The sequence below is a fragment of the Hippoglossus stenolepis genome, chromosome 14 (genome assembly GCF_022539355.2).
Source record: "Hippoglossus stenolepis isolate QCI-W04-F060 chromosome 14, HSTE1.2, whole genome shotgun sequence".
Taxonomy (NCBI): Eukaryota; Metazoa; Chordata; class Actinopteri; order Pleuronectiformes; family Pleuronectidae; genus Hippoglossus; species Hippoglossus stenolepis.
Genome location: NC_061496.1, coordinates 12,523,551 through 12,551,428, shown reverse-complemented (window position 1 = coordinate 12,551,428; position 27,878 = coordinate 12,523,551). Strand labels below are relative to the sequence as shown.

Here is a 27,878-nt window from a genome sequence, read left to right as displayed (position 1 = left end):
CATCATTTCAACAATCAAACAGTCAAGCACCTATGCGTATAAAACATCTATTATCCATTATATGCACTTGACAGCTTAAGCATAACTATAAGCATACAGGCATGTGCGCAGCAGTCAGTCCAATTAGTACATGTAAATGAAAGTTCCTAATAACAGCTGATGAATAATTCAGTTGTAACAACGGTGTCACATTGATTGTTTTTTGTTCTGATAAAAACAGCCTCTTCATTATAAATGACCACTCATTTGTGTCATGGCCTGAAGAGTGATGGGAGTTTCGGCAAAGGTAAGCGCTCATCAGATTCTATTCGTCGGGGGCATAGCCTTCAAATTATATTCAACAGGGCAGGGGTTGAAGTTGATTTACTGACTCATAGGAGAAGTATTTGAATATCAAACAAAAAAAAAATCCCCGGCTTTATCTCTGCACGCATGTGATGTGTTTTGTTAAACATGCAAGCAATCTGTTGAGCCGTGTGTACTCACGGCCACGTCCCACTGTGCATCTATTCATGTCATCTCCGGAAAGGTATAGATACATTTGAGGTTGTTTACCTTTATGCTGATTGCATTTTCATATTGAATTTAGCCTGCTGAGTTGGATCCCATTCAAAAGGCGATATTGAGCTAAGCTAATGTGCATTTCCATTGGCAAAGCCGATGCACTGTCGAGGTATTTGACTTGATAACATCATTTTTCTTTCAGTGTTACACAAAGGGAGTGTGCATGCTCCAGGGTGCCAGAGTCAGTTGTTTCATACATGATAATGTCATCGCTAAATGTTCCTTTGCATTACGAAAGAATAAATTCATTGCTGCCCCTGGTTCTGTTATCGCAGATGTTTTCAGATGATCTCCAGAAAATGTCGCCAACATTGGGTTCGGACAGAGTTTATTTGCCTTTAACATATGGAGAACGCAGCAGGAGATTGTCTTGGTCAGATGCGTTCACCTCAACAGGAACATTTCCGGAACAGTCAGGGGGGGGGGTGACACCTGGGTAGATCATGGGAGGCAGGAGATGATGCATTAACTCCACAGCAAAAAGCACAGTGTTTGAACATCAACACCAGTGACAGCTTCTTCTTTTTAGAAGCGTCATCAACACGCCCACTCGCTTGCTGTGAACTTTCCAGAAATGTTACTGCTGTATTCTCACTCTGACATTTCTGGACATTTTTTCTGGGTGGCTGGCAGGAAAAGTTCCAGAAAATGTCCAGAGCAACTAACTCATACATTTGCGTTCTCACACACAGCCCCCTCTGGAAAATCCGGACTTAGTACCATGTCAGAAAGCAGCATCACAGTGTTGTAATGGTTGTCAAGGTCTGACTGTCACAGAATTTAAATAACAGAATGTTACTGACCTAATTAGGGTTCTTAAGCATTAGTGTATAATGTGCCGGAACCAGCAGAACGATAAATTGGCCATTTGTGTGCTGACTGATGAATCCGCTGCAGAAATATCAGGTTTAAAAACCCACAATACCAGTGTGTGCTGCTACTGGCTGAAGCAGCTTCAGCTTTGTTAACCATTGACTCCTGACAGCTCACAACAGGAGAGGCGTGTCATAGTGGCTCATAGGTCTGTGTATGTCAGATAAAAACTAAAGTGCTCACTGGATCATGTAGTGTATTGCACACTTTGTGGCTGGTACACCACCTGTATCACCAAAGAGACAGGGCACAATGCTTGAGCGGCCAACTTTCAAACCGGGAAACAGTGGAGGAGAAGCAAGAAGAAAGAAACGATGTGACGGACGGATAATCTATCTACTCATTCCACAAATCTCTGTCTGTCTGTCTGTCTGGGGAACGCACATCTAATAATAACATTAATAATAATAATTATAGCTTGAATTTATAAAGCGCCTTTCAAGAGACCCAAGGACGCTTTACATGTTCGAGTGGGGGCAAAAGAGAAAAGAAAAAGTCTCAAAAACCGTTGATCTCATGATCTTCACACTTGGCTTGTTGGCTCAAGGATGTGGAGTGTCGAATATGCGTGAAATGTTCAATATTAACTCAACTTAAATAAAGAGGCAAACAGCGCCTTGCAGTGAGTGGGAGGGGGGCAGCAGGGGTTAACAGGAAGCCCCCAGACCGAGTTGAACATCCTCTACGCCCTCGGATAAACTACAGCAGTGGATGGCAATTGGCGATCCTAGCAGATCATTTTGATAATTTCATTACTTTTATTTCCCCATATCGGACTGACACAGACATTCATGGGTGTTGCAGCTGCTGATCTCTGTCATGGAGACAACATTCAGATAATCACTTCCTCTTAAGCAATTTGTCTTCAGAGGAAAAGCTCCACGTTCGTTTTGTGGCTGCAATGCTTTCTATTGAGCTGAATTTACAGAGCTCTAAGGTTAAAGATTGAGTGAACAGTAATACAGCAAATTCAGTTCCCTTTATGAAAAGCATTGACTGTAAAACGACCGTGGAGGTACGACGGCTTCATTGGAAACGAATCAGGTAGGATGAACGCAAAGTTTTCTTAACTTAACACCATAGACTCCATTTAAAAAGCTCTGCAGACAACGTCCAGCACACAAACCATAAAAAAGTTAATGTATATTGTAGAAGTGTTTGAAGAGGACTCACTAATGACATGGAGTAATTCTGAAGTAGCTCTAGAGTAGAAACACAGGCCAAGAGGACAGTCCTTTCAAATGAGGGGGGTTAAGAACGGGTACTGCACTGGTTAGAAATACACAGGAAAAGATCTTCAATTTGGAATAAAAGAAACATATCTGAAGTGAGAGCTACAGAGATAGACAATTAGAAACATAGGGAGAAGAGCAAGCTAAACATTGCAGCATGAAAGACCCTAACCACTATATCTCTTCTCTGATAAGGCTCCAGAAGCTTATCAGCCAATGGGTAATTTCAATTAAAAGGGGTTTTGCTAGACAAGTGGTTAAATACCTCAGAGAAAACCTGTCACCACAGGAGAGGTGGCAGGCTGCCTCCTCAAGACAGGGGAAGAGAGAGAGGGAGGGAGAGAGAGAGAGAGAGAGAGAGAGAGAGAGAGAGAGAGAGAGAGAGAGAGAGGGGAGAGGAAGAAGAGCAGAGTGCTGCATGAACGGCTGGACTTGGCCCCGGTAGCGGCACACGATGAGCGTTATTGCATTAGCTCCTCGCCAATCTCATAATGAACTCTCTGTCAGACGAGACAAAAGTCCGGCCACACCCCTGCAGCACGGCAAAAAAAAGCCAGAAGAATGCGATCGGTGGGATTAACAATGGAGGAGCCCTAAAGGGAGGCAAAGAGAGGCCTTTTGCCAGCGAGAGATAGGAAGATTCAGGAGCTTAGCATTGTCAAATGTTTTATTCAGCCATGACCGTGAGTGCTGCCAAACAGATTAGCCTGTTTACCACAGGTTCTCATTTAAGAGATAAATCTTTAAATGTTGGATTGGGTAGGGGGAGGGGGGGGCAGCATCTATGTCACACTAAGTAGGTGTGTTTGTGTGTGTGCGTGTGTGTGTGCGTGTCTAATGCAACTCAGTAACAAAGGAACTGACAGCAGAAATAAAACTTCTCATTAAGCTCAGAGTTGTCTGAATTAATGACAGCTGTAAGAAGACCATGATCAATATGCCCCGGAATATCTCTCTCCCAGGGTAAGGCGAGGATCGAGCAATTCGCACGGAGAGAGCAGGTTGAGCGGCTGCCGCAGACGGGCGTGTTGGGGGTGGTGGAGGGGTGAAGATTTGACTGTGCTCTTTGTTGTAGCTCAGTGGAATTCTTGCCTCCTCTCCTCTCCTTCCCCTCTCCACTCCTTTTGTTCTCGTCTATTACAGCGGGGGTGATAAGGCTCCCCTGGGCGTGTTCAGCTACAGAAGCCCAATCTCGGTGGATAATCATCTTCAAGATACATCAACAGGGTGGTGGTAATTCTGAATGACTGGTTGGGGAAAAAAATAGAGGAAAATGAAAAGAAGAGTAAAAACAACAACAGGACATAGTTTTTCCGCAGAGCTAGCTTTAATTCGGATTCTTCTAGCCACCTCTTGAATGAATTTGTTTCCGTTCTTCGCCTGAGATGGCACATTCGCGTCACTTTTGCTACCCTCCCGACAGTTTCTGTCCTGAACGCGCCCCACAGTTTGGCTGCGAAAGCTTCGGTTCTCAGTCAACTTGTTAGAAAAGGTCCATGCCAAGGCTTCCACACCATTTCCAATTAATGATGGTGCTCTTGGCAGCAAAGTAGTAAATGACTACCAAGAGGGCTGTTTTATTTCCCAAGATGAAGTATACACAGCTTCCGTTTCTCACTCAAGAACTGATAAGTACCAGATCCTATATGACCCAGTTTCTTACTAATGAGAGGTCATCAGACACTGAGAGTAAATGTCAGGGGGAAGTGCTGTCATTTCTGTTGGGCAATTCTTTAGTGCTTTATTGACCTTATGGGACAGACCAGGTATTCCTGGCAATTGGCAGGTGTGTGAGTTAGGGACAAAAAGGGGACAAACTACTGTAGGGCAATTTTTAATGGAACCAATGGGACCTTGTGTGTGTTTGTGTGCATGTGTGAGTGCCCCGTCCTGGCACGTGTACGCACACACACGGCAGTGCAATACGGACGGCAACTGGCTGATGACAATGGCGCGGTGGACAGTGACTGACAGATGGATTGTAATGTTGATGAGCGGTGGGTCGAACAGACAAAACACCTTTTGGAATATTCAAGTCTCAACTGTCATCTCTCCGGTGACACATGAGAATCGGGGCACAATCCATCTATGTGCAAAACAACAGCATCCGCTGGAAACCACATTGGCCACCTGGCTATCTTGTTCAAATCAATATCATCTCAAGCTATCACAGCTGCAGCCTGAGTGACCCTCCAAAATGGCAGCCATATGCCCGGCGAAGCAAAGAAATAAGTTGCTCCATCTCTGCCAAACGCTGGATGGCCGGAGTCCTCTGCGGCACAATATTTTCTTTTCAGCTGGGCTGCAGTTGTCAAGCTGGCTCTCGCAGTGCTCAAAATTGGAGGTAGTGGAGTTAAAGAGTTTCAAGTAGGCTCAAATGTGCAAATCTCAGAATTAACATAGGTCTTGACATGGAATAGCAGGGAGTTGTCATAGAGGATCATGAATATTCAAGTCTGTTCTGTGACCTAGTTTGATACGCCGGAGCAGGACAGTGGGGTGCAAGGTAAAAAAATCCATCTGAACTTGTGTACTACAGCGACGCGGTAATACGAATCAATGTGGGAGGGATTTAATTGTAATTACTCAATCAACTGTTGAGCTACCTTCTGCTCCATTAAACTGCGTCTCTATCTCCTCACATCTCCATAACATGACAATCTTAAACAGCCAAGTTACAAAACTGAAAACAAAGCATTTTAATGTCACAATCAGGAGACAAAACGCTGCGTCTCTCCACCCGTCCGCCATGAGAGAGATAAGTCCCTCCAAGACAAAGTGTGAACACCCTTCCTCTGAATCATGAAGCAACATACTGAAGTACACAAATGAAAAGTGTTTCATTCTTCCCAGACCATAAGTTAATAAAAAATCCACTCTGTTGGCACCAGACTGTCTGACACAAACTCAAATTGATTCATAATTGAGTTTGTATAGATTTTTATCCAGCTTTTGCTGGTTACATTAGGGCTTGACTAGTCTCATTTTGCAGTGGAGTGTACAGCAAATGCAACCCGTGCTCCGGGCTCACTGTGCACCGTGCATGGCAATAGCTTGCTCAAATAATAACGGCCTTTGAAGGACAATTTCGCCTGCTTCTGCTCATCAATGTGCAGCCACTGAAGGATGCATTTAGGGTCACCTTTTCCCAACGACACAAGCCTTTTTCTGACTGTTAGGATTTACATTTAGCAATTCAGAGCTAAATGGGACTCAGAAAAACATATGATTTTCACATCAAATACCCAAAAAGCTCCTGCAACTTCAGGGAGGAGATAGTATTTGTGAAATTTGTTTCCAATTTATAACCAAAACCAGTCATTAGCATTTTAAAGGGGAAGGCCGCTGTTATTCTATATTTTTTTCTAATGTCAACAAACATGACAGACCAAAACCAATGCTGCCTTTCAATCGTCACGCATGAGCCCATTCCTAACAACTGAGGATGTAAACAAATATAGTCTTATTTAGAGAATGCAAAGTAGTTTCCTAAATCAGCTAGCCACAGGAACTGTTGGCAAACATTATCTAAACAGGAGTGAAAAACGTCTATTGCACAGAGGGATAAGCTTTTTCCAGTTGTGGCCACAAATGCAGTAATTGTTATTTTCGTCCTTTTATGGTTTTTATTGAATACATAGGGAAAACACATTACCTCACCAGTCTTATCATGTCAACGTGACTGCTAAATACAGGGGGAAGGAAGTGAACCTTTTGGAACTTCCCACATTTATATAGATTTTTCCTTAAAATACAGTCAGATTTTTATCATGATAAAACACCAAGTAATAATGCAATTCACTCAATTGTTCTTAAACCAAACCTAATAAAAAATAAATCCCAGAAGACTTGATCAACAATTTTCTTCTCATGAAGCTGCGAAAATAATACAAAATAATCAGTCCACAGTTAGACAATCTGTCTATAAATAGAAATGATTTAATACGGTGGCTACTCTCCCTAGAAGTGTGCGCCCAGACGCCACAGGCACAACTCATGATGCTCAATTAGGTGAAAAATAAGAACCCCAGAGTAAAAACTGGGCCTAAAGGAATCGTTGCATGAAGCACGGCCTCCATGGGAGGACACCACGGAAGAAGCTGTTGAAGTGTCCCTGAAGGCTTTGTGGACGGATGAAAGGTCAATTATTTTGGAAAGAGCGTGCGTCATTGCAACGGTGAAGAAAGGCGGGAGAGAGCGTCCTAATTTGGGGGCTGCATCAACGGAAAGATAATTTGCAAGTTTATTCATGTCTCTGAAAGTGAGTTGGATAATACAGCGGGATAATGACCCCAAACTGTAAAATTAATGAAATACAGAATGAGCCCAGACCTCTTACACCAGACATCCAAGGAATAGGACTAAGCTGAAGTGGTTCAGAAACGAAGAATGGCTCAAAATTCCTCCTGAACATTGTGCGGTTCTGATGTAATTGCTGCCACAGGATGTTTGAGTAGTTTGAGCAGCGGCACTGTGGATGGGTGTGTTCGCCAAAGACATGAAAGACTGTGACTGTTTGTGTGTCATTTGCTTAAGCGCATTGCTTGTGTCTACACTTAGATAAAGATCTGATGATATTTTATGACCAGTCAATGCCGAAAACCAAGTCCTTCACATGCTTTTTCTTGCCACTGCCAGAACACAGTTAAACAATTGTCTTCTGTGGTGATATACAACAACAAAAAAGTGTCACCGCGCCTATATTGAGATATTTGGACTCGCCAAACGCTCCTGCACTCGCATCTGTTTGTGTCTCACATTGTGTGAGTGCTTTTGATCAAGAGGGAGGCAGGCCATTCATCAGACACTGCTGTCCATTCAGTCCTCAGTGGGGCCTGTCATATAGGTCTCTTACCAGCCCTGAGCCATGGTCAATTTTCAGCCAGACAGCTTCCTCCCTTTGCGATAAAAAGAAAAGACCAAGTTTCAGGATTTATGGTTGATCTGCAACAAGCCTGAACATCTCCTGAGGGAGCACATAAAACACTGAGGAAAACAGAGTGTGAGCAGTAACACACACATTTGTCTTTTATGGCTCGATGTACTGATAATGATGTTTGATTTTCCATTATGTTCCAATGAAGGGTGAGAAAACCCAAGGCTGCTACTTTGATGTCCTGACCCTTTGCTGTAAATGCCCGTGTCCGTAATGTAAACTTTCCCCATTAATTCCGCTGGGATTGTATACCCTGAGAAAGATGGTTAGGTCATACCAGGGCCCAGAGGTGCTCATTAAATCCACCTAGTGAACAATATCATTGTGATAAAAAGGATGCGATGAATCTTATCAGTATGCAATGCCGCTGCTGTTTTGCTTATGATGAGGGACCCGCGCGGCTCGAAGCAGCTCCTCGGTTGTAAAAGGCAAGTTAGCTACGATCACTCGCCCATCCTTTGTGTAATATGTCTTTGAAGGATCCTGTGCATATTTACATGAGGGTATATGTGGTGAGCATTGACAGTGCTTCATTAAAAGACTGATATATTCCCATTTCATTTGGTGGAATCCCCCGTGCCGTATTTATTGGTTGTCCCTGGCAATACCGTGGAACATTAATAAAGCAAACCAATATCATTCAGCTTGGATAATTAGGCAGCCCATCCCTGAGAAGACGCTATATGGCACATAAATTCTATTAATAAGCCATATATTGGTTTAAGATCTTCAGGCACAAGATCTAAACTTGACATGAGTAGAAGAAGATTATAGCACCTTGGTACAAGAATTAATGGATAGTTTCCTCAGGTACGTTTCAAATAGGTAAACACTCCTTCCTGCACTCTTTCATTTTGCTACTCAAATATGTTTTAATTAAGACATCACCGATTCTTTCTCTGATACTATTTAACCTTTAAATGAATACAGCCCGTTTGGTTTTGTTCGACTGACTATGTTACTAAATCCTGTAACTGTATGGTAAAATATTTTTTTCGTGCTAAGTTGAATGTTATTTATATTTTTTGATCCAATTAATGATTGAAAATAGTAATACACAATATCTCAAAAATAATGTATTTAAAGCAAACATAACAAAATGCTAAAATACAGACGCTGTCTATTTAGGAATTAAAAGCAACTGCAATATGTACAACTGGACTGGATTCATTTTGTTTTGAATAAACACCTTTTCCTGCTCTCATAGAAAATATGGTTCACAACAGAGAAAAGCTAAAAACATACATGACCCTGCCCCTTTTTCTGACCCCCGTTCCTTTCAAATAACGTTTGCACGGTCCCTAACCATAGATGTGAGATAATATTGAAAGGCATTAAGTCACTGAGCAGCTTGTCGAGCAGAAGTTTACCTGATATAAAAAATTAAAAGTACTTTAATGCTAATGTTTACACTAAACAGCTTAATATAATAAAAATTGTAGTGCAACTCAGGACTTCTTTTATTTCTTAATACTGGAAGCACATAGTGTGGGTTGTATTATTGGTATTTATCATTCTGCCTGCACTACTATCAAAAACATATTGATATATGCATATATCTATAATCTATGTGGAATATTACTGACACCCACAACCACCTGAGTGGAGGCGAACACGCTGCACATAATTTGTGACATTTTGATAATGAATTTAGCTTCGGTCCACCAGGAAATGACATAACACATATTAGCAATTCCACCTACATATTTTCAGTTAATGAAACTTTGCTCACATGCTGTTCTCAGTCAGGTTGGCCTTTCCTGGGACAATTATTCATTTAATTTAACCAAAGGAGCAACAGCTGTTTGTTTATCGACAGAATATTCAAGGGAAAATAACTGGTTTAATAAAATCTGCTGAATACATTACAAAAAGCACCTCAGCGAAAGACCAAAACTCCTGAAATAAAATCTCACAGATTCATTTCTATTTGAGCCGATTACAACCTTTAGACTTGAGGCTCAGAAAACGCACAGATTTTATTGTGAACAATGCTGATTTATAAAGCTCTGCTAGCTGCCTCAGAAGATCGACATGGAGAAGAGGGCAGGTTCAATGCAAACCCTCCAGCGCTGACTCTCCCACCACTCTGGTTATAATTACCTCCCTGACAGAGAGGTGGAAGGATGCAGTACAGCACTGAGTGGCTGAGGTATGAGCAGGGCGGAACAGTTCGGCTGAACCCAAGTCTCATGAATACGCTATTTGTCAATTTTCCTCCTAATTCACTCATTTACCATATTTCCCATTATATCCTGGGATTCATTAGACTGGCACATTTGTCTGTGAGACAGCTCCCTAAACTTCATTGTTGCTCGGACGAGTAACAATCCAAACCTCAGTCTACACTGATCCAGACCAATCACAGTAGCAAACAGCTGCCTTACTCACACAACTGTGTATAAACAGCAGCTGCCCGCAAATTGTTAAACAAACGGAGAGCTGATTTTCTAAATGCCTCCACTGCGTCCTCAAAGGGAAAACAGCAAACTCTATTGATCAGTGGCCAGTGGTTGATTTTAAGCGGAAATTAAAATCAAATGGACATTGGTGGATCAAGGCTCTGAACCATCGTTATTTACATTATTACCTCTATACTGCATCAATGACACATCCTGCTTAAGCCTGTTGTGAAAATATAAAATGCTAACACGCACAAAGACTTAAACTCTTAGTGGATGTGACACCAGGCCCCATCTTAATGTAAGTAATCAATCTCTCTCTCTCTCTCTCTCTCTCTCTCTCTCTCTCTCTCTCACACAGAAACGCTAATTCAATTGAAGCTTAAAAAAAGAGTCAAAATCATTCCCACACTGTAAAAAGTAAGACCAGTGTGTGCTGTTAGTGCTCATGTAATATGAGTAATGGACTTGTTGGGGGTGGATGGGCAGAACCTCCCATCATGCTCTGGGACAATATTAGAGACACAAGTTAGGTTGTGTTCTACGACATTATCGATGTTGCATTTAGGGAAGTGATGAACACAATAGTAATACGTGTATAGACAAAACATTATATCTATAACTTTTTTAAGACAATTGATTTCCTTGTTGTTTTTTTTAAAGAAAGATCAACTTGTCAGATTTGACAGTGCACAGCGATATATGGCTAAGCGTTTCCCAGCATGCACCGAGCAGACCTGCCATAGTATGAACGATACTAAGTGACTTGGGCAAACACAACATTCAGACATTCACAAATGTCACATTATGGGAATAGATGCCACGTTTGTATCATCGGAAATGGAACCACATTCGCTTGTTTCACTTTTGTATTCAAGTTGAGTTGAGAAGGAATAGATTAACAATGACTGAGAGCTGTGCCATGCATACCCATGGCCTCGTCCCAGAGTGAACGATAGGCTTCATGTGTGACCCACTTCGTCTGACAGAGAGCTTTCAGAAACTGTACAACTTTTAGTGAATGACTATTGATCTCTTGTTGGCTCATTATCTATGAACTGGCAAATATCTCTGGAGGGAAATGTCAGTGTGGTGACAGAGGTGATCCCACTCAGTGTCTTTACTGCAGGCAGCTGGTATGTGATGGAAAAGTCTCCCACACAGAGGAACCTTCTCCAAACTTTACCATCCGGAAAATTACTTATTGATTTTTAGAGCTTAATTGATTGGGAAACATTTTGATAGGCTACGATATTCTTTTAATAATACATTGGTCACTTAAACTGTTCATCAGACACTAATGCTAAACAATCTCTGATTCCAGCTTTTCGGTCGTGAGGGTTTGCTGGCGTTTTGACGGCTGTGTCGTTGTCATCGAAAAAAATAGGGCCGTCCAAAGATGCACTGAATGTGTGAATGTAAAACCAAAACACTTTGAGGGGTCATCAAGAGCGCTAAATAAATACAGACCATTTACCATGAATATGGTCAATAACTGTTTGATTAACTCTAATCAATGCATAATACAAAAATAATAAAACCTTATTTCTATAGCACTAAACATAGTTGCAAAGTGTTTTGCAAAATACAACTAAAATAAAATACTAAAAACAAACAACCTCTATTAAAACCAATTAAAAATCTGACATTAAATGTCTTTTCCATATCAATATCTTCATCAATACATTTTAAGCATGCTACTGTTTACAGTACTTCTTGTAAATAGATGTCTGTGAAATATCTGTAATTCCAATAGGTAAAAAAGACTAATTAATATGGCCTCTTTGCTAATATGAGGTTATAAGATGTATTGAAATAGGTGAAATGCGTAAAACTTGCGCAAGAGAAGCCATTTTTCTTTCCCTGAAGATACTGAACACAGGTGTTTAAGCGTTAAATGCATCGTGTGTTTATTATATTTAAGAAGTAGTAGCTTGACTTGACTTGAAATTGTTAATAATGTTGGTTAAACACAAACAGAAACACAGACTTTGCCAAAGGGGTATTTTGAGGTTTTACTGTGACTTTGTGCTTTGAAACACTTTTCTCTTCCTGGGCAGAGAATGCGCTTGGCAGCAGCTACCACAGTGTCCTTCAGGTAACACACTGAAGCCTTTTGTACTACAGGTGTTCAGGTTCCCCTACAACCATGACTTCTGAGCCCTCTATTAAAAAGCTGACCGCTCCAGGTGAGAAATGCAAAGAGAGAAGCTGTGTGGGGAATGAAATGCTCGCAACACATTCCTCGAAAGACTGCAAAGAAGTTGTACAATGACGGGATTTGCATATTGCTTCCACCTCCAGGCAGCCGAGTCATGTCTGGCTGCCAAATGGGTTTCTATCAGCAGCGGTGAAGTGGCAGAGGACCCATCTAAACAGAGGCTGAGCCAGGACACTGATCTCCTGTGAGAAGAATGTCTGACTGTCCTCTCAGTCATGCAGTGGTGCTGATGGGCTGATAAACCTCTTCCCTTCCTGTGACACCCCTGATTGACTAAAAGCAGAGTCACGACTCCGGGAGACACTATCTCCTTTTCCTCCTAAGGACCTCGAGGATAACTGTGACAAGCTGCTGACCCCCCGTGCCCAGGTCAGATTTCTCCAGGACGGGGGCCACTTCCTGGCCAAACACAAACTACCAAACGAGGAATGAAAACCACTGCAGCTCCCTTCACATTATCAGGGCTGGGGAATTCGCTCCCCTGAGACCTATTTACTCATCGGCTTCCTCGGTAAGATAAACGTTACACTTAAACTGCGATGGCTCCGACTGACAAACGGGTGGTGTAGCAGGATGGGCTCCTCGCAGACGTGTTGGCTCACTTGTAGCTGAGGTGTTTCCAGAGGAAGTCAGCCGACGCCGGCTGATTAACTGTTATCGTCGCAGATTTGTTTGTATTTCAGAGCATAAAATCAAATCATCGCTAAAAAAGAACGAGGAAGATAAGTACGGTTTTATGGTTATGTGGCAATATCAAGTTGAAATGGATCCTAACAAATCAGAAAATTAGGGGGTAAGTGAGATTATTTACTACACAACTCCACGCACCGTGAAAAATTACGTTTATAAAGATGTTGTGGTTTATGGGCAATATATATGCACATGGCAGAGACAAATAGCTTTCCCTTACTGCGTAGTTAAGAATAATGATGGTCCCCGATTGTTTTAACAGCAGAACACAGCCTGACACAGAAACGCAAACACATTCTTCGGCCAAAAGCATGACATTTACAAATGATTTCCCGAGGAAGGGTTTATTTAGGGGCCTAATGTATCTGAACAATGTCAACAGCTAGTTTCACATGTCAGCGGTGGTGTATATGTAAACCTTTTTACACGTTTGATTGATGTCGCCAATGAGTGACATACCAGACTTTAATTTGTGTAGTCTTTATTCCAAATGTCAAAACAATGAAGATATGCAGACCATTGCACATGCCGAAGATTAGTTTGAGTGCAGTTAAATAACATGATGTGTAGCCTACTGGTCTTTGTGGTATGTGATACTCGTATCGTGGGTAAACAAGTGGCAGCAAGTAGAAGTGACGTAGGTATTTTGTTTTTACCTACCCCAAGAAGGTTATGTTTTTATCTGTGTTTGCTTGTTTGTCTTTTATTTAGCAAGATTACACAAAAACTACAAAAAGGATGACTACAAAACTTGTTGGAAGGACACAGTATGGGTGAGGGAAGAAGCCCTTACATTTCGATTTGGGATTTAGATCAGGGGGCGGATCCTTTACTATTCTGAGCATTTTTGGATGTTTTCACCAATTTCCCGGGAATAACCCATGGATCCGGGTCCAGTTTGGTTTGGCTTGACTGAATTTAAGATGGCCTTGGTGGAGTTATGCGTTTTTCTAAGTGCTAATCCAGTGACAGAATAAACATTTTCAGTCTCATGCATTATGGCTTCATCCTAGTTATCATTCATTTCTGGAAATTTTTTGTTGTCTTCCTACAAATTCTACCATCCCACTCATTTGTTAATAACAACAGTCTATGAATTGATTTGCCAAAAAACACTTTCACAGTGGATTTCCAGTAATGACCTGGCCTGCTGGTCAACACAGAGGAGGTGAAAGCAATTTTTCACTTGGCCCACAGAGACCATGATTCTAATTTGAATAGTCCTGTGTCTCTTGTTTTTATTGTTCGGGCAATTTATTTGAAAAAGCACATGGGGCTCGGTGGACGGCTGTGAGCCGCGAGAAGAGGAAATTATCGCAGTGTAGAAAATTACTGTTATTGTTATTATTGTTTGGTAAATAAAAAGGAAATAGAGAGAAGAGAAAATTATGAAAGTGTGAATCTTATTAATTTATTGTATCCCCATTAATTTATTTCCATTCGTCAGGCTGAATTGTCTTAAGAAAACGTGAAGAAAGGAGAATGAATGGAGATTATTAGAAGATTATTCAGGATGTTAGAATTAATGTTAAAAACATCAAGTGTAAATAAATCATTCCCAGGCAGGTCTGCATAAATGCAACGCTAATATGACAGGTGCGGCAGATAGAGCGACTTTAACTGCAGTAATGTGACAAATTTCTAATATCCGTGTTAAGCAATAATAAAAACGTGTTCTGAGTTTTTCACACCGCAGAAAAAAAATAGCAACCACACAATCAAATTTGAATTATTAATAGGAAACGTCCAGATGTTGGCAGGACGGGAGGATAAAGGACGGGAGGGGAGATAGCTGCTGTGGTGGAGGATTATCAGTGAATCCCAAATGAAAGTGGGTAAAACTGCCCAATAGAATGGTCCCTGCGCAGCCAGATGTTGGGGCTGAGCTCTTCACAAAATCAGTCCACCTCCTCTTCATCAGTCTTGTGGAATTTGGAGTTCTGCAAATTTGTGGAATGAAGACATTGCTAAACAGTACGTGCTATGAGTAGCTATTCCCACTGATGCTAACGAGTTCTTGCTTTCATAAACTTATTATCGAAAGTGGAGGGCTTAGCTTCTGCTAACAGTTAAAAGATCTGGGTCCTAAATCTAGTTCTACATAGTTCACAGTCTTTTCACAGGTTCAGCAAAGACTTTTAGAAACAAATCTCCGAATTACCTCGACACAGACTTTAAGTAAAAGTGAATATGTGGGTCAGGTAGAACTACAAGAGGGATTGAAGTCAAATCGTTTGGATTTGTATGGATGGTTCAAAAGAGGACGTGTGCAGGGTGCTGAAGAGCAGCAGCATACACAGCTATACAGCACATATCTCTCTCAACTACACTGTTAAATCCATAGGAACAATCACTGACTTTATATGTAAACGTGGTGTCTGATTGATACTGGACACACACTGACCAGTGACATTGTTCTGCCACGACCCAGTAGGCAAGAATGGTTTTATGTGATGGGCTGGATTAACTGATCCCTTAAAAACTTATATTTAACATTAACCTAAGTTAAGTGATTAATTTAGACGATACAGGATTAGAGGTTGGAAAATGAATTCTGAATTTCATTTACATGTTTTTAAAGCTGTATTAAAAATGTGCCTTTGATTTTGTAGATTGCCATTTGTTTCTGGTATAAACACATTCACACAAGCTGAATAACATTGACTTGTAGCATTTAACGTTGATATTTACCAGACTTGCATCTTAATGAATGGGGAGAGCAACAACTGCACTTTCAACGGTCATCTGGAAATAAAAAAGGGCACAGAATCTCCAGTCAAATCTGATTTTATAAAGCTGCTCTAAGCTGTGCCGTATTTCCATCAGATTTCCATGTGTAACATCACATCTAGTGACAAACCCGGAGATAATCATCGCACGACTCTGCTGTTCTCCTCAGCTCTATTCTGAGCAATTTACTGTTTTCACTTCATGTTGCAACTTTAATGTTTTGGTTCATTTTCAGCCTTCACATCAACCTCATTTCCAGTCTCAGCAAGCAGCTGTTCGGAGCCAAAATGCTCTCACTAATCCACTGTACGCTATTTGCCTGTTACCAAACACTGCATTAACAACATTGGCAATTAGCTAGTGAACATATAACAGCATGTAGTGGATAAATAGTCAGATTCTTCCCTCAGGGGTTAGAGGGAATCAAAACAGAGCTAAATAGGCAACAGTTTGCTGACATGTTCGTCAAATCAAATTTATAAAGTGATAATCAGACAGGATTGTGTTTACAGCTTTTAACCCTGCACCCAAGAGGCCCGAAAAAACCTGTTAATGTTGATTTAAAAATAATTCCAACAAAGCTGTTTTATACTCAGTATCACAGTCTCTTTCTCACACCGCCACACTTTCATGGTTTTTGCAATGTTCCCAGACGCAGCTACTCTGAAGTTGATCCAGCATTTATTCCGGGCCCAAAAAAAAAAAGGAAAATCACAGCAAAAGCTCTCAGGTGACAATGTCGGAACAATGAACACTTTGGGCAAGAGCACGCCGCGGCTCTCTCCCGACACCAAGGACGAAAATAATCAAAAGTGGTTTGTTTGTGCAGCATGTCTTTCTGAAACTGCAGTCAGTGCGAACACAAAGCACTTCTTTGCACTCATGTAAACATCCGAGGCAGAACAGATGGGACCGAATCCAAAGGTCATGTTGTCATATCACAAATGGACTTATGATGCAGACATATGTGGCAGCTCTTTAGAGCTTATGAGTCATGTTGTCTGGGCTGGCAGCTAAACGTTAGCCTCGCTTGTAATCCACAGTGCTCAGCCTCCTTCGGGAGCCACTACAAACAGCACCTTGTCTGAGCACAGCCACACACGGAGCTTGTTAACTGTACTTTTATGGGCGGCTCATCCACGCTGCAGCACCTGGGAGGAAATCTAACGCTGAATGGAACCTCATCCCATGCTCAGCCACAATTTTTGTGCTTTGGTGAAATTTCCAGAGCAAACATTTTACACCTCTAATAGTCGAAAATGGTGAATTTTCCAACAGGGGGCAGAGTGATTAAAATTGACATGCTGTGCTTGGTTGTCATGTGTGATCAACTTTAAACCCTTTTAAAATCCACTGTGAGTGGAAAAGTTTCAATCAACTAGTATTTTAGGGGAAGCTGTGACAGGCTGACGCTATTTCCAAAGTTTTTGGAGGAGGAAATGTGGCTGATGTTGGTTTACAATAAATTACAACTTAAATTCTCCGAGACTGTCACTGACTCAACACCAGCATCTTTCTGCCCCAACCTCTTCCTGTGTATTTCAAATTCAGGATTTAATCATAAGCTACAAATATTATCCCAAATCCCTTTCATAAGATCACCCTGCAATCTGCAAAGGAACAATGCAAAGACCTACTTTAAGATGAATTTCAAATAGTCTTATCTTAGAAGTTGGGTATAAGTGTTAAAGAAAGAACAAGTTAAATAAAAGTGAAAATGCAATTGGAAAAACTTCCTCTCGAGAATTTGCTGACAAGACATTGAAACCCACCTCCGGCCGCTGATTAATACTGTGAGATCCAACTGACAGTTTCCGAGAAAATCAAGTAAGGAGACCTTTGAGATGATTTCATCACATTTAACATTTCACTACTTGTCTCGGCCTAATTGTTACTTCACAATGACTGAGTGAGCGGTAATGGTTGAGTAAACGTTCTCTCTTTTTGGCGGAAGGATATTAATGCATCCCATCATTTGTGTTTCCACAGAACATGTGTGAAGCATCAGTCTCTCCACATGGAGCAGCTGTTACAATAATATATAGTTGAGTGAGTCTGGGTGGAGGAGGCACAGTGACTCAGAGACACTGTCACACAACAGGAATAAAAGGTGTTTGTGTTTGTGTGTCCCACTTTTTTTTCCAAACACGCATGACTCAGGTTAAGTGGAGTGAATGTATCGACTGAAATATGTTGCCATGTCCATGTCCACGATTGTGTACAAACATGACAAGAATAGAAATCATGGAATTGAAGTTTGCAGGTTATGGACACAAAGGTGATAAGAAACTGGTACCAAAATACACAATACAACATAAGTGGTTTTTACTACATATCAAAACCTCCCACAATGTAAAAGTAGTATCATTCAGTAGTATCATTCATTTCACATCAACTCCCTCCATCAAAAAAGTGAATCTATAGGACGACGTTCATTTCACAATCACGATCTAAGCAGTTAGGGTTTAGTGGACTCCACAGTGTCAGGGCTGTAACGTGGTCTAACAGATGTGGGGATGTCACGCAGCTGTAAACAAAGAGCTTAGGACACAGGAGCTTTGTAGCTTAAAAAATAAGGCTTAAAAAATAACTAAAAGACAATTTTACCTTAGGACTGTTACTTGATTGACTCTCTGTAAAAAGTTAAAAAACAAAAGGTTCGCTGCTAAGCTCCAACTTTCCACGCTCAAGAAAAATGTGGAATAAAGGCTTTTAAAAGAAGTTTTAAACTCTCCGAATTCCCGTTTTTCATTATAATTGATAGGATATTTATTCCTCAAGTACATGTTTCCAACTATTTGGTTTTGTTAATTTATGCTGATTAACTGTTTCCCTGCTAATTACACTCAAGTAATTACAACATAAATCTCTGAACTTTCATTTGAATAGAAATTTGGTGACAAACATGACACATTAACAAACCAAAATGATTAACGTCTTTCAATTTAACCAAATATATTTTAATGTGGGGTGTTGCTCGGGGGCAACAGGAGTTACTGAAGACTGATGGGTTTGAAATGAGGGCTCAGCGTCTTCTGAACTTCGTACGACCAGGACCTCAGACGGTCACTTTTAGAACGAGGATAAAAAGGTCGTGGTGGGTGAAACCAAAAAAAAGGCGACAAGCAGTTGGCTGAGGTCGTCTCATCTACATTCCCCCCGACACTGTGCAGGGTCCCCGGAGGACTGGACCGGACATAAGAAGCCATAAATGATTTTCTTAGCACCGCAAGTCGTTGTTGTGTTCAGGAAAATGACCAGACTGTCTGAGATAAAAGCAAATGTCTTTTGGAGCCCGGAGAGTCGGGATAACATGAATGAAAATGTCGAGGTTGTGGGCTGAGGGAGCAGAGGAAGGAAACCCAATGAGGAGGTGAATGGAAGTCATTTTTGTTCTCCTAATAATTCATACTTGATAGACGAAATGCATGAAACGCTACGTTGAGGACAAGTTCAGATCTATACGCACCTTCCTCTTTAAAAAAATGTCTCTATTCATTATTTACACAGGTCACAGACCCATTACTCCTCAAGGTGTTGACAAAACCCGCCCCTCTCTGCCACCCCCTCTCTAACCTAACAAAACTAAATTGGAGAATGGTTGAACAAACTTTTGCATGTAATCATACACATATTTTATTCATGTAATGATATGCAATATGAGCTAAATCTTTCCGTCTCAGCAGTTCCCGCGTGCGCGGCTCGAACACAGCACCAGTAACTCAACATAAAAACTGTGTTCGCCAATTGATACCAGTCTCTAAATTTAGGACACTTAGAAATGCAGATTTCTCTTTAGTTAAACACACAGCACATTTTGTCCAACTTAATTACACAGAGTGCTGTGGCCTACTTATATCTGTACACTTGAGTTTCTCCAGTGAGGGACCGAACAGGCAGAAATAATACATTTCAAACTCTGCTCCTTGCCAGGCAACTTATCTAGCTTTGAAGGCAGTAGTTCCAAGATGGCTTAAGCTGCTCCGAAAAAAAAAAGTGAAAAATGTCAAGTATGACAGTGTGTGGTGAGGAACGAGCTGCAGACTGAAGTGCACTGCAAGAAAAATATTTCACATCCACTGTATCGTATTCTAATAAACCACATTCTCCACCAGCGGGGGGATTATGACTGTCCATTTGTCTTGGCTGGGCCACCACTGCTAGGGAGATACTCCCCGTGCGTGGCTGCACCATGCAAAGTTAAAAGCGACCGCTGCAAGTCATTTGTCTCTGGTATCACTGGTTTATTGGAAGCCAGGACCTCAGCTCCACTGGATGATACATTATTACCATCACTTGCCCTTGTTTAATTACATCCGTGTATGGGGTCTGGCATCACATCCTTCAAAGCGTAACCATCATGGGAAACTTTGACCAACGTCGGCCTTATTGTGTCATATAATCCCGTGTTTGACAAAACACGTGAAAGAATATTTCAGCAATAACTAAATATCAGTACGGTATCTCGACAGCTTATCCATTAATATGGTTTATCACAGCCGCCGAATATGAAATGAATTCTTTGGCCTTTCCCTGGACTGCAAATGAATAATGAACACCACATTAAATCTCCACATGAGAACCCTTTGAAGAGCAGCAATTTTTTTTTCTCTTTTTCTTTGAGTGACTGATTTTGATTTGAGCCCAGTGTTGTTTATTTATCACATCATTTAATTTCTCCATACTGCTGTCGTTCTATTGGAAAACCACATCCAGTCAAACTCCAGCTCTGGTGAACATATCTCACACATCAATGAATTCAATGCATTAAAGGAAAAACCGACATGTGCTACACACGTTCAGGGCCATACATCTAAAAACTGAATATTAAATGAATCAAATCAATATGTATTGCACCAGTATCTTTGCATGTTTGTGTATCTGCACATTGTTATTGTCCGTGTGCTTTGAATAGACCTTCAGTTTATTGAAAGACATTAAATAAGCATATATATACATATATAATTAAAGAACTGGGATTATTTCAAAGACATACTGAAGAAAACCTTATGCCAGAAGCAGAGAAATGTGCTTTCTAACCCAAATAAAAGGTGGATTGTGGAGGAGTGTTTTTCTAAATTTACATTTCACTTCTCTTCTCCTGTTGAGTTTGGTTTATTTTAATATCACTTTTTGGTGACACAATGAAAACCACGAGTTGTAATTAGTGCATCATTAATAATGTTATTTATCTATTGACTCATCCATTGGTAAAGTCCAGCTCGGACCGATAACCTGTACATTGATCCATGAAACAAAAGATGCTGTTTGAATGAGAGTAAATTCCATACATTTTTTAGACTTCTGCTGCATATCATGACATTTCGATTCAATACTTTGCAGATTTGAATCAATCAGCGGCATAAGCTGTGAATGTGATTTCCCTGTGACGGTCCCACATGCTCAAAGTAATCTCATGAAGACATCCTGAGAAGCACTGACATGCTTTTCCCAAACTCATTTTGCAGATCATGCCCATTTGTGGAAGAGAAACAGTTGTGTTTGTGCTTATTTTACCCCTGAAGCCTTTCAAAAAAAAAGAAGAAAGCAGACATAAACAAATTAAAATGAGCTCAGCATGAAATCTGATACGTCTTGCCTTATGAATGCGATGGCGCTAAATAGACTCATACGTTTCTGGCCTGGATTTGTAACCAATGTACAGCAGCGACAGTGTTTCCTCGGCTGGAGCACAAATAAAAGCACCTCGCAGGAGTGTAAGCCACACATTTGTGTGACATAGCAACGCTCTGGGGAACAGTTGGTGTGTGACTGTAGTTTACATAATGTAAAATAAACAATCCAAATAACTCCCCCGGTTAACACTGCGCTCGGATATGTTGGGAGTCTCGGGCTGCAACTGTTTCCTTTTATTCACATTGGCCATTTTTCAGACGCAAGCATTCCACATGCAATAAGATCTGTGTGTATCCGTACAAGAATGCACTTCTGTCCATTCAGCAGCTGCAATCATAAGTCTACTTTTCCTTTCTCTCTTTTCCTCATGTTGACAAATCGAACGGGAAAATCCCCCCTGATTCTCTGAGAGGCATATTTCTCTGAGAGGTAAAAGAAGAAAATGCAACAAATCCACAATGAGAAGTAAAAGCGTCTCAATCTTGACTGATACTCTGCCTAATCTCAGCTCCAGAGAGAGAGAGAGAGAGAGAGAGTGAGAGAGTGAGATAGATCTACATTCGGAGTTTGCCACCAAAAACTCAATCGCTCCTTGGATGACTAATGTGTTGCTGGGACAGAAGCCCTGCAATGTGTGCTGAGATCTCCCAGGGCCTTTGTGGCTCTCACATGCTGGACATCCCCATTGAGACAGTAAAGAATAGGTGGTCACTAGGTACGGACACAATGAAACCCAACTCAGGGACTGGAACAATTGCTCGGGCTGTCAGAGGGCGACAGAAACTGTAATTAATGATATTTTCTATTTTCACAGAGGAGAATGGGCATCTGACAGAAGCATTATTAATGAGCGCAGCCTTGTTGGGGGGGATAATGGCAGTTTATTAGCAGAAAGACAGATTTAGCAGATCCCTCTCGAACAAAGGCTCTAGACACGTTGAAAAATGGAGACAATCTGCCCCAAAGATCCAATGGGGGAAAATGTTCAATACAACAAAAATGTTTGTATTGTGATCATATTCTCCCGCCGCCCCCCCCCCCCCTCCTCGAAACCATCTGTTCAGCAAGTTGATAATAAAAGAAGTCGGTTCTGTTTTTTTCCACAATCTTATCTCTTGAAAATAGCGAAAACCGTACGTTCTATCTATTTCTTTAAGGATTCCGTGGTAATTCATCTACACACACTATTGTCTGACAGGTACATAGATGGATATTTGTTTCTTTAGATAAACAAACATACATGAATCTTCATTAAAAAGGTGATTTATTGAATTCTAATGAGGGTTCCTTCACTTCCAGCATGGCTATATCAGAGCTTTAAGATGATTAAGTATAGAACCAGAACATATAGGCTACACCACTTTGGATAGCTACACCAAATATCCATTGTCATGTTCATACGGGTGGACATTTCAGAAAAATTAAATACAGAAATAATCAGAGCTGAGTAATAATACAATAACAATAATTAATGCAATATAATTTCCATCAACAGCAATGTAAAAAAATATAATGGGTACACATTGTTCAAACATGGTGACGAGGTATAACACATTCTTGTCTTTAATGTTCTACCTCAGATTTGTAAAATGTTCTGCTGTTTATCCAGTTTAAAAACCTCAACAGAAATCAGTCTTTGAACTTAACAGAAATAATGTGACATTCAGTTATATTTAGCGACTGAAGTTAACAATTCAGTCCTAGAGTCCTAGAAACACATATGTTAAATAAGAGGATTTTTTTGTTATTACCTCCACTAAGGAGGTTATGTTTGATTCACTGTTTGTTTATTAGTTTGTTAGTTAGCAGCATTACACAAACAAACAAACTGGACAGACAAATGTGGTGGAGGGATGTAAGAGAGGAACCCACCTAAATTTGGTGCCTATCCAGATCAGGGGGCGGATCCAGGTTTTTCTTTAACATCGCGTGACGGGGGCCATTCTTTGACATTTTCACTGATTTCCGAGGGAATAATTCATGGATCTTGATGAAAGAAATCAGGCATTTTGAAATCTATGAGTGTGTAAAACTTGGTTCAACTTGATTTGATTGAAAGGGACTCTATACAGAGGTATGCGCTCTACTATGTGCCATTCAAGTTGACCATTGTGTTAAAAGCCTCTTATTTAAACCCCTGATGTCAAACCTTTACCTCTTTACTGCAGCACATGCACAGTATGAACTGGAACATGCGTGTTTCGGCTTGTTTGTGCTTTTTGTTGGTGCTTTTTGACGTTTTCACCAATTTCCCAGGGAGACATGGATCTAGGTGAAGAAAAAAAAGGCAATCTTAGGGCACTGATATCTTTGATAATGTACAATTTGGTTCAGCGTGTTTAGATTTAGACGACATTGGGCCTTGTGGTACGCGCTCTGCTAGTTCTTCATAATATCTTATGGATGTAGGCAGGCAATAACCATTTTTGGAAAAGATTTATGAAACATTTTCTGGCATTCAACAGATAACCCCCTGCTTCATTCATTTCACTGGACTGAAATATGGCTTCGATGTGACACTACAGGCATGTGCCACTGAATGGATGTATGAGACGATTTCCCGAAATGAAACGATACAACCCCCCCAAACCCCCTACCCCGAACCTATTTTCAGTTCATGTAATTGATTCTCATCCAGAAAGTTTGACGGCATTATGTTTGTTTGAAAAGTTAAAAGAATTCGGCTAATTTCTCCCCAACCAGGCGATACTTAACCAGATTAGAGTGGCCACTTCAAGCTTTGTTGATGCATCCAAGTGAGGCAGGGCAGCCCAGCTGCAAAAGCTGATCAAAAGAGAGAGGGGGAATGTGATATTAACATCAAGTGCTCCAGCGAGTGACTCAGACAAAAACATTGAAAAAAACATCATTATTAGACACTTCCTTTACCCATGTTTGGAAATGAATATATCTGTTTGTCAAGCAGCTGTGTGCATCCATACATGGCATTGATTCCTACTTTAACCGGCATTATAAGGCAATTCCTCTTTTCCCCTTCGCATCCCGTTATTGGTGATATGCTAATGACATCCGCTGTGATTAGTGATGTTCTTCTAATCTTTATTCCGTGGTGGCCTGAGCAATCACAGAGGTAGAGCTTTGAGATCTACAGCAGCAAGCTCACTCTTCCCGTCTGCCCCGACTTGATTTTATTTCAATAATAACTAAAATGTTGATTCAAAGGCCACTTTGGTGCACCACTGCGCATTTGCAGATTCAGGAAACACACTCAGAAGAACGTAGGAAAGCCTTTCTTCTCTCATGACCTGCCTCTGGTAAAACGTGTTTAAAAGGTAGAATTTCCTGCTTCACCGCAAATGCTTAAATGCTGAACGTGGCATCGTTTCTCATCATCTCTTCATTTAATCACTGAATTCGCTCCGGTAAGTTTACACTTGTCAACAACAATCTACAGTATCCTTTTTTATCCCTTATTTTACGCATGCATTTCAAGTCTATATTTATTGAAACCATTGTCGGAAATGACCTGTACGACGTTAGTTGAGAGGTGATTGAATTTGTCTGAGGTTTCTGTGCAGCAGCACTTGTGGAGTTTATATAAAAGTCTATTGTATCCCCGGGGAGTGCGGGGGCTGTCCAAATAACTGTGTGGTCTCACACTGTTCCCAAGCATTTGAACTGGAGTCGATCCAGAACACAGACAAAATGGATTATTTGATTTTGTCCAGTTAACTTTGAGAATTCAAGAAAAACGGCACCGGCAGCAAGTCAATTTAACTTCCTGCTTAGAACATTTACTGGGACATCACTACAAAGTTCAAACGTGCCGGTGCTATGTATTGAAAAGAGCTCTGTCATTTAACTGGTAACTGAAACACTTTCATAAGTTTCGGTTGAAGTCCAGCGGCTATAAAGGGTCTTTGAATCGAGACACTACAGGGGGTAGTTACTGGTGCGAGTTTGCATTGAAATGCACCTGGAAGCCCTCCCTAATTGGCAGCCGTCTCTAATTGGCAGCCATCTCGTTTGGCTTTGATACTGCACCCCATCATCTGCATGAGCAGAATAGGCCATTGTCTAGGGAGGAAGCACAGGTGAGTTACAGGCTAATCGCCAAAGACAATGCGGCCAGTGCTCGGGAGGAAGCAGAAGTTCAACACGGAGCCATAAAGCAACGCCGGAACAGTGTCATTACAGCGTATATTCATAATATACTGTACGCCGCTGTTTCGCCGTAGCTTGCGAGAAACCGTATTAATGTGGGCAGTAAAACCCGAGTTTAGACAGCAAGATCCAAGGACCCTCTAATTAAGAGCGCTATCGCGGGGACAGCATGGGGAGTGATCTAATGGTGAGTGGCCATGCATGTTTTTACCTGCAGTGTGCTTTATCTACCGATGCCTCGCAGCAGGACCTTAGACCGACCAGTCTACTACTTTACTGCTGAGATATGGACTGAAACACGCAGGCACCAGGAGCAAGTCAAGCACCATTACAACTGGAGTTAAACAAATGGGGAGAGCGTGTCTGCCGGGGTCGTGCAAACAGCACGGCCGGTATGAGGTATCGTAGAGGTACCCTGGCTTCGGATGAAGGCATGCTGCTTCCTGAAGGTGTGGCGAGAGTCTTCACACCACCTGCGGAAGTGAAAAAGACCTCCCGCGTCTTCCTGTGATAGGGTGAAAAGAAGAGTTCATGCTATCAGAACAGCGCGGCAGCCAACTACAACACAACTCAGATACCCAAGGTGCTAATTACAAGAGAATTAACTTGAACTCGCAAACCACAGCATGCAAAGCAAAGGTCTTTTTTTTTGCATCCTTGAAGAATATTTCAGACTTTTCACTGTACTTTTTGTTTTTGGTAAATTTGTTCGACTCTCCCCAGACGTGTAGCTGCAGGCTGTGATTAATCATCAGAGTTTTCAGCAGTTGGCATCGGGGCTGCACAGTGTATGAAAAGCACAGAGAGAAGAATCCATATTGATGCAAGATGACAGACCGGTGGCCTATTGACTAACCTGCTGATTTGTACAAGTCAGAGGGATAATTGAAAATGAGGAAATGGAAGAAAAGTTCAGGATGGTCATTTTCTAAATCTAATATAATTATGTTTGGCCAACTGGAGAAAAACACACATTTAAACAGTAACACATATTCGGTATTAAACCTTGTGTTGCCTCTGCTCTGCCTGATCTCTGCAGTCCTTGTGCTGTGTTGCATGTTTTGCACAAGTTTAACATTATCAGACATTTGTGCCATGAAGCCCTGGCGTGTTGTAACTCTTCTGAGGGTTGAAAAATGGATTTAGTTAAGTGCAGGAAGTATTATGTTTAGCTCAGGGCAAAGTGTTCTGTTGAGTTATAGCAGCCGATCAACCACTGCTCTGCTCCGGCGACTGCATGGGGTATTTGTTTACACCAAAGGAAATGAAACTATTTCCATTTAACTGTCCTGATTATTGGCCTCCTTTGCTTCATTCCCCGATACATGTGATATGTTTCCTACTGTTACAATGAGTATCTGCTTTGACCGCAGCAGATGGATGGAAGGAAGAAAAAAAAAATAATCCTCCGAGGGAAGGAAATAAAAAAGTTGTGCATCACATGAAGCATCGAGGAGGAATCCTGTTTCCCATTACGTCTTCATAACCGACTGAGTTTTTATGCAGAGGTGATAATGCAATTAGCCGCACTCCCCCTAAATGTGTGCCGGATCGTGCTTGGGTTTCAAAGCGTCGCAGAAATACTATCTTGCTTCAATTTCAGGGGACCTGTGCTTAATTTGGCCTCCTTTATCTAATAGAGTTTTCCTTTTTCTGGCTCCATGTGGTTTGCTGTTGGCTCAATCTAAATAACGGACCACAATGGTCAGCCGCAAGAGCCAAGAGACTGATGTTTTATCTGCGATATTGCCACATTTTTATCTCTCACTTTAACAAATTTAAACTTGAGAATCCCCACTGCTGCTGAGACCATTATCAGTGTTTCAGATGTGAATATAAAAAGAGTCGCCTTTGCTAGAAGCAGGGGGGGGAAATACAAAAATAGAATTGTGGCCTTTGGTTTTCAAAAACAGCAGAGTGCGAGGCGGAGCTTTTCGAGATGACCACAGAAAACGTACATTTTACCCACATATGGCTCCATCACTTGATATAAGCTCCATATCTTGATTTTCACGTATTCCTCTCAGCATAAATCCCCCCTGCAAGGAATGAATGCTGCAGAGGAGTGGAAGAAAGGCAGAAAGAGGGGTAGGGTAGGTGTGTGGTGGTGGTGGTGGTGGTGGTGGTGGTGGGGGGAACCCTTTAACGTTTATCTCGCCGGCAATGGTGGTGAATCCGTCACCAATCGTCGGGACACCCCGGCTCGCTCCGATTCCACTGCCCCCTGGAGGAAATAAAAACACAGCAGACAAATGTAATAAATGCGTGATTCGATTCTACGCTGCTCGTAGATACTCATTTTTTTAAGTCTTTTATAAAGCAGAGCCAGTTTAACAAGTGAAGTCTTCTGCACTTTGCTGTTGAACTTGAGTTTACAACCCAAATCAATATGCTTCAGCTATTCAGAGCAAATGGTGCCTGTGTGGTTGATTTACACAGAGAATGGATGAGGGGGGAAAAAAAGCACA

The 27,878-nt window shown here is 41.3% G+C and overlaps 1 long non-coding RNA gene across 1 annotated transcript; it reads right to left on the bottom strand.

Moving 5' to 3' along the window:
* Positions 1-109: 109 nt before the first annotated feature.
* Positions 110-23,735, bottom strand: LOC118121145. Its single transcript, XR_004698278.2, has 3 exons — positions 23,441-23,735; positions 23,158-23,271; positions 110-996 (listed from the first exon to the last, which is right to left on the bottom strand). It is a non-coding gene; the product is annotated as an uncharacterized LOC118121145 (long non-coding RNA).
* Positions 23,736-27,878: the final 4,143 nt, after the last annotated feature.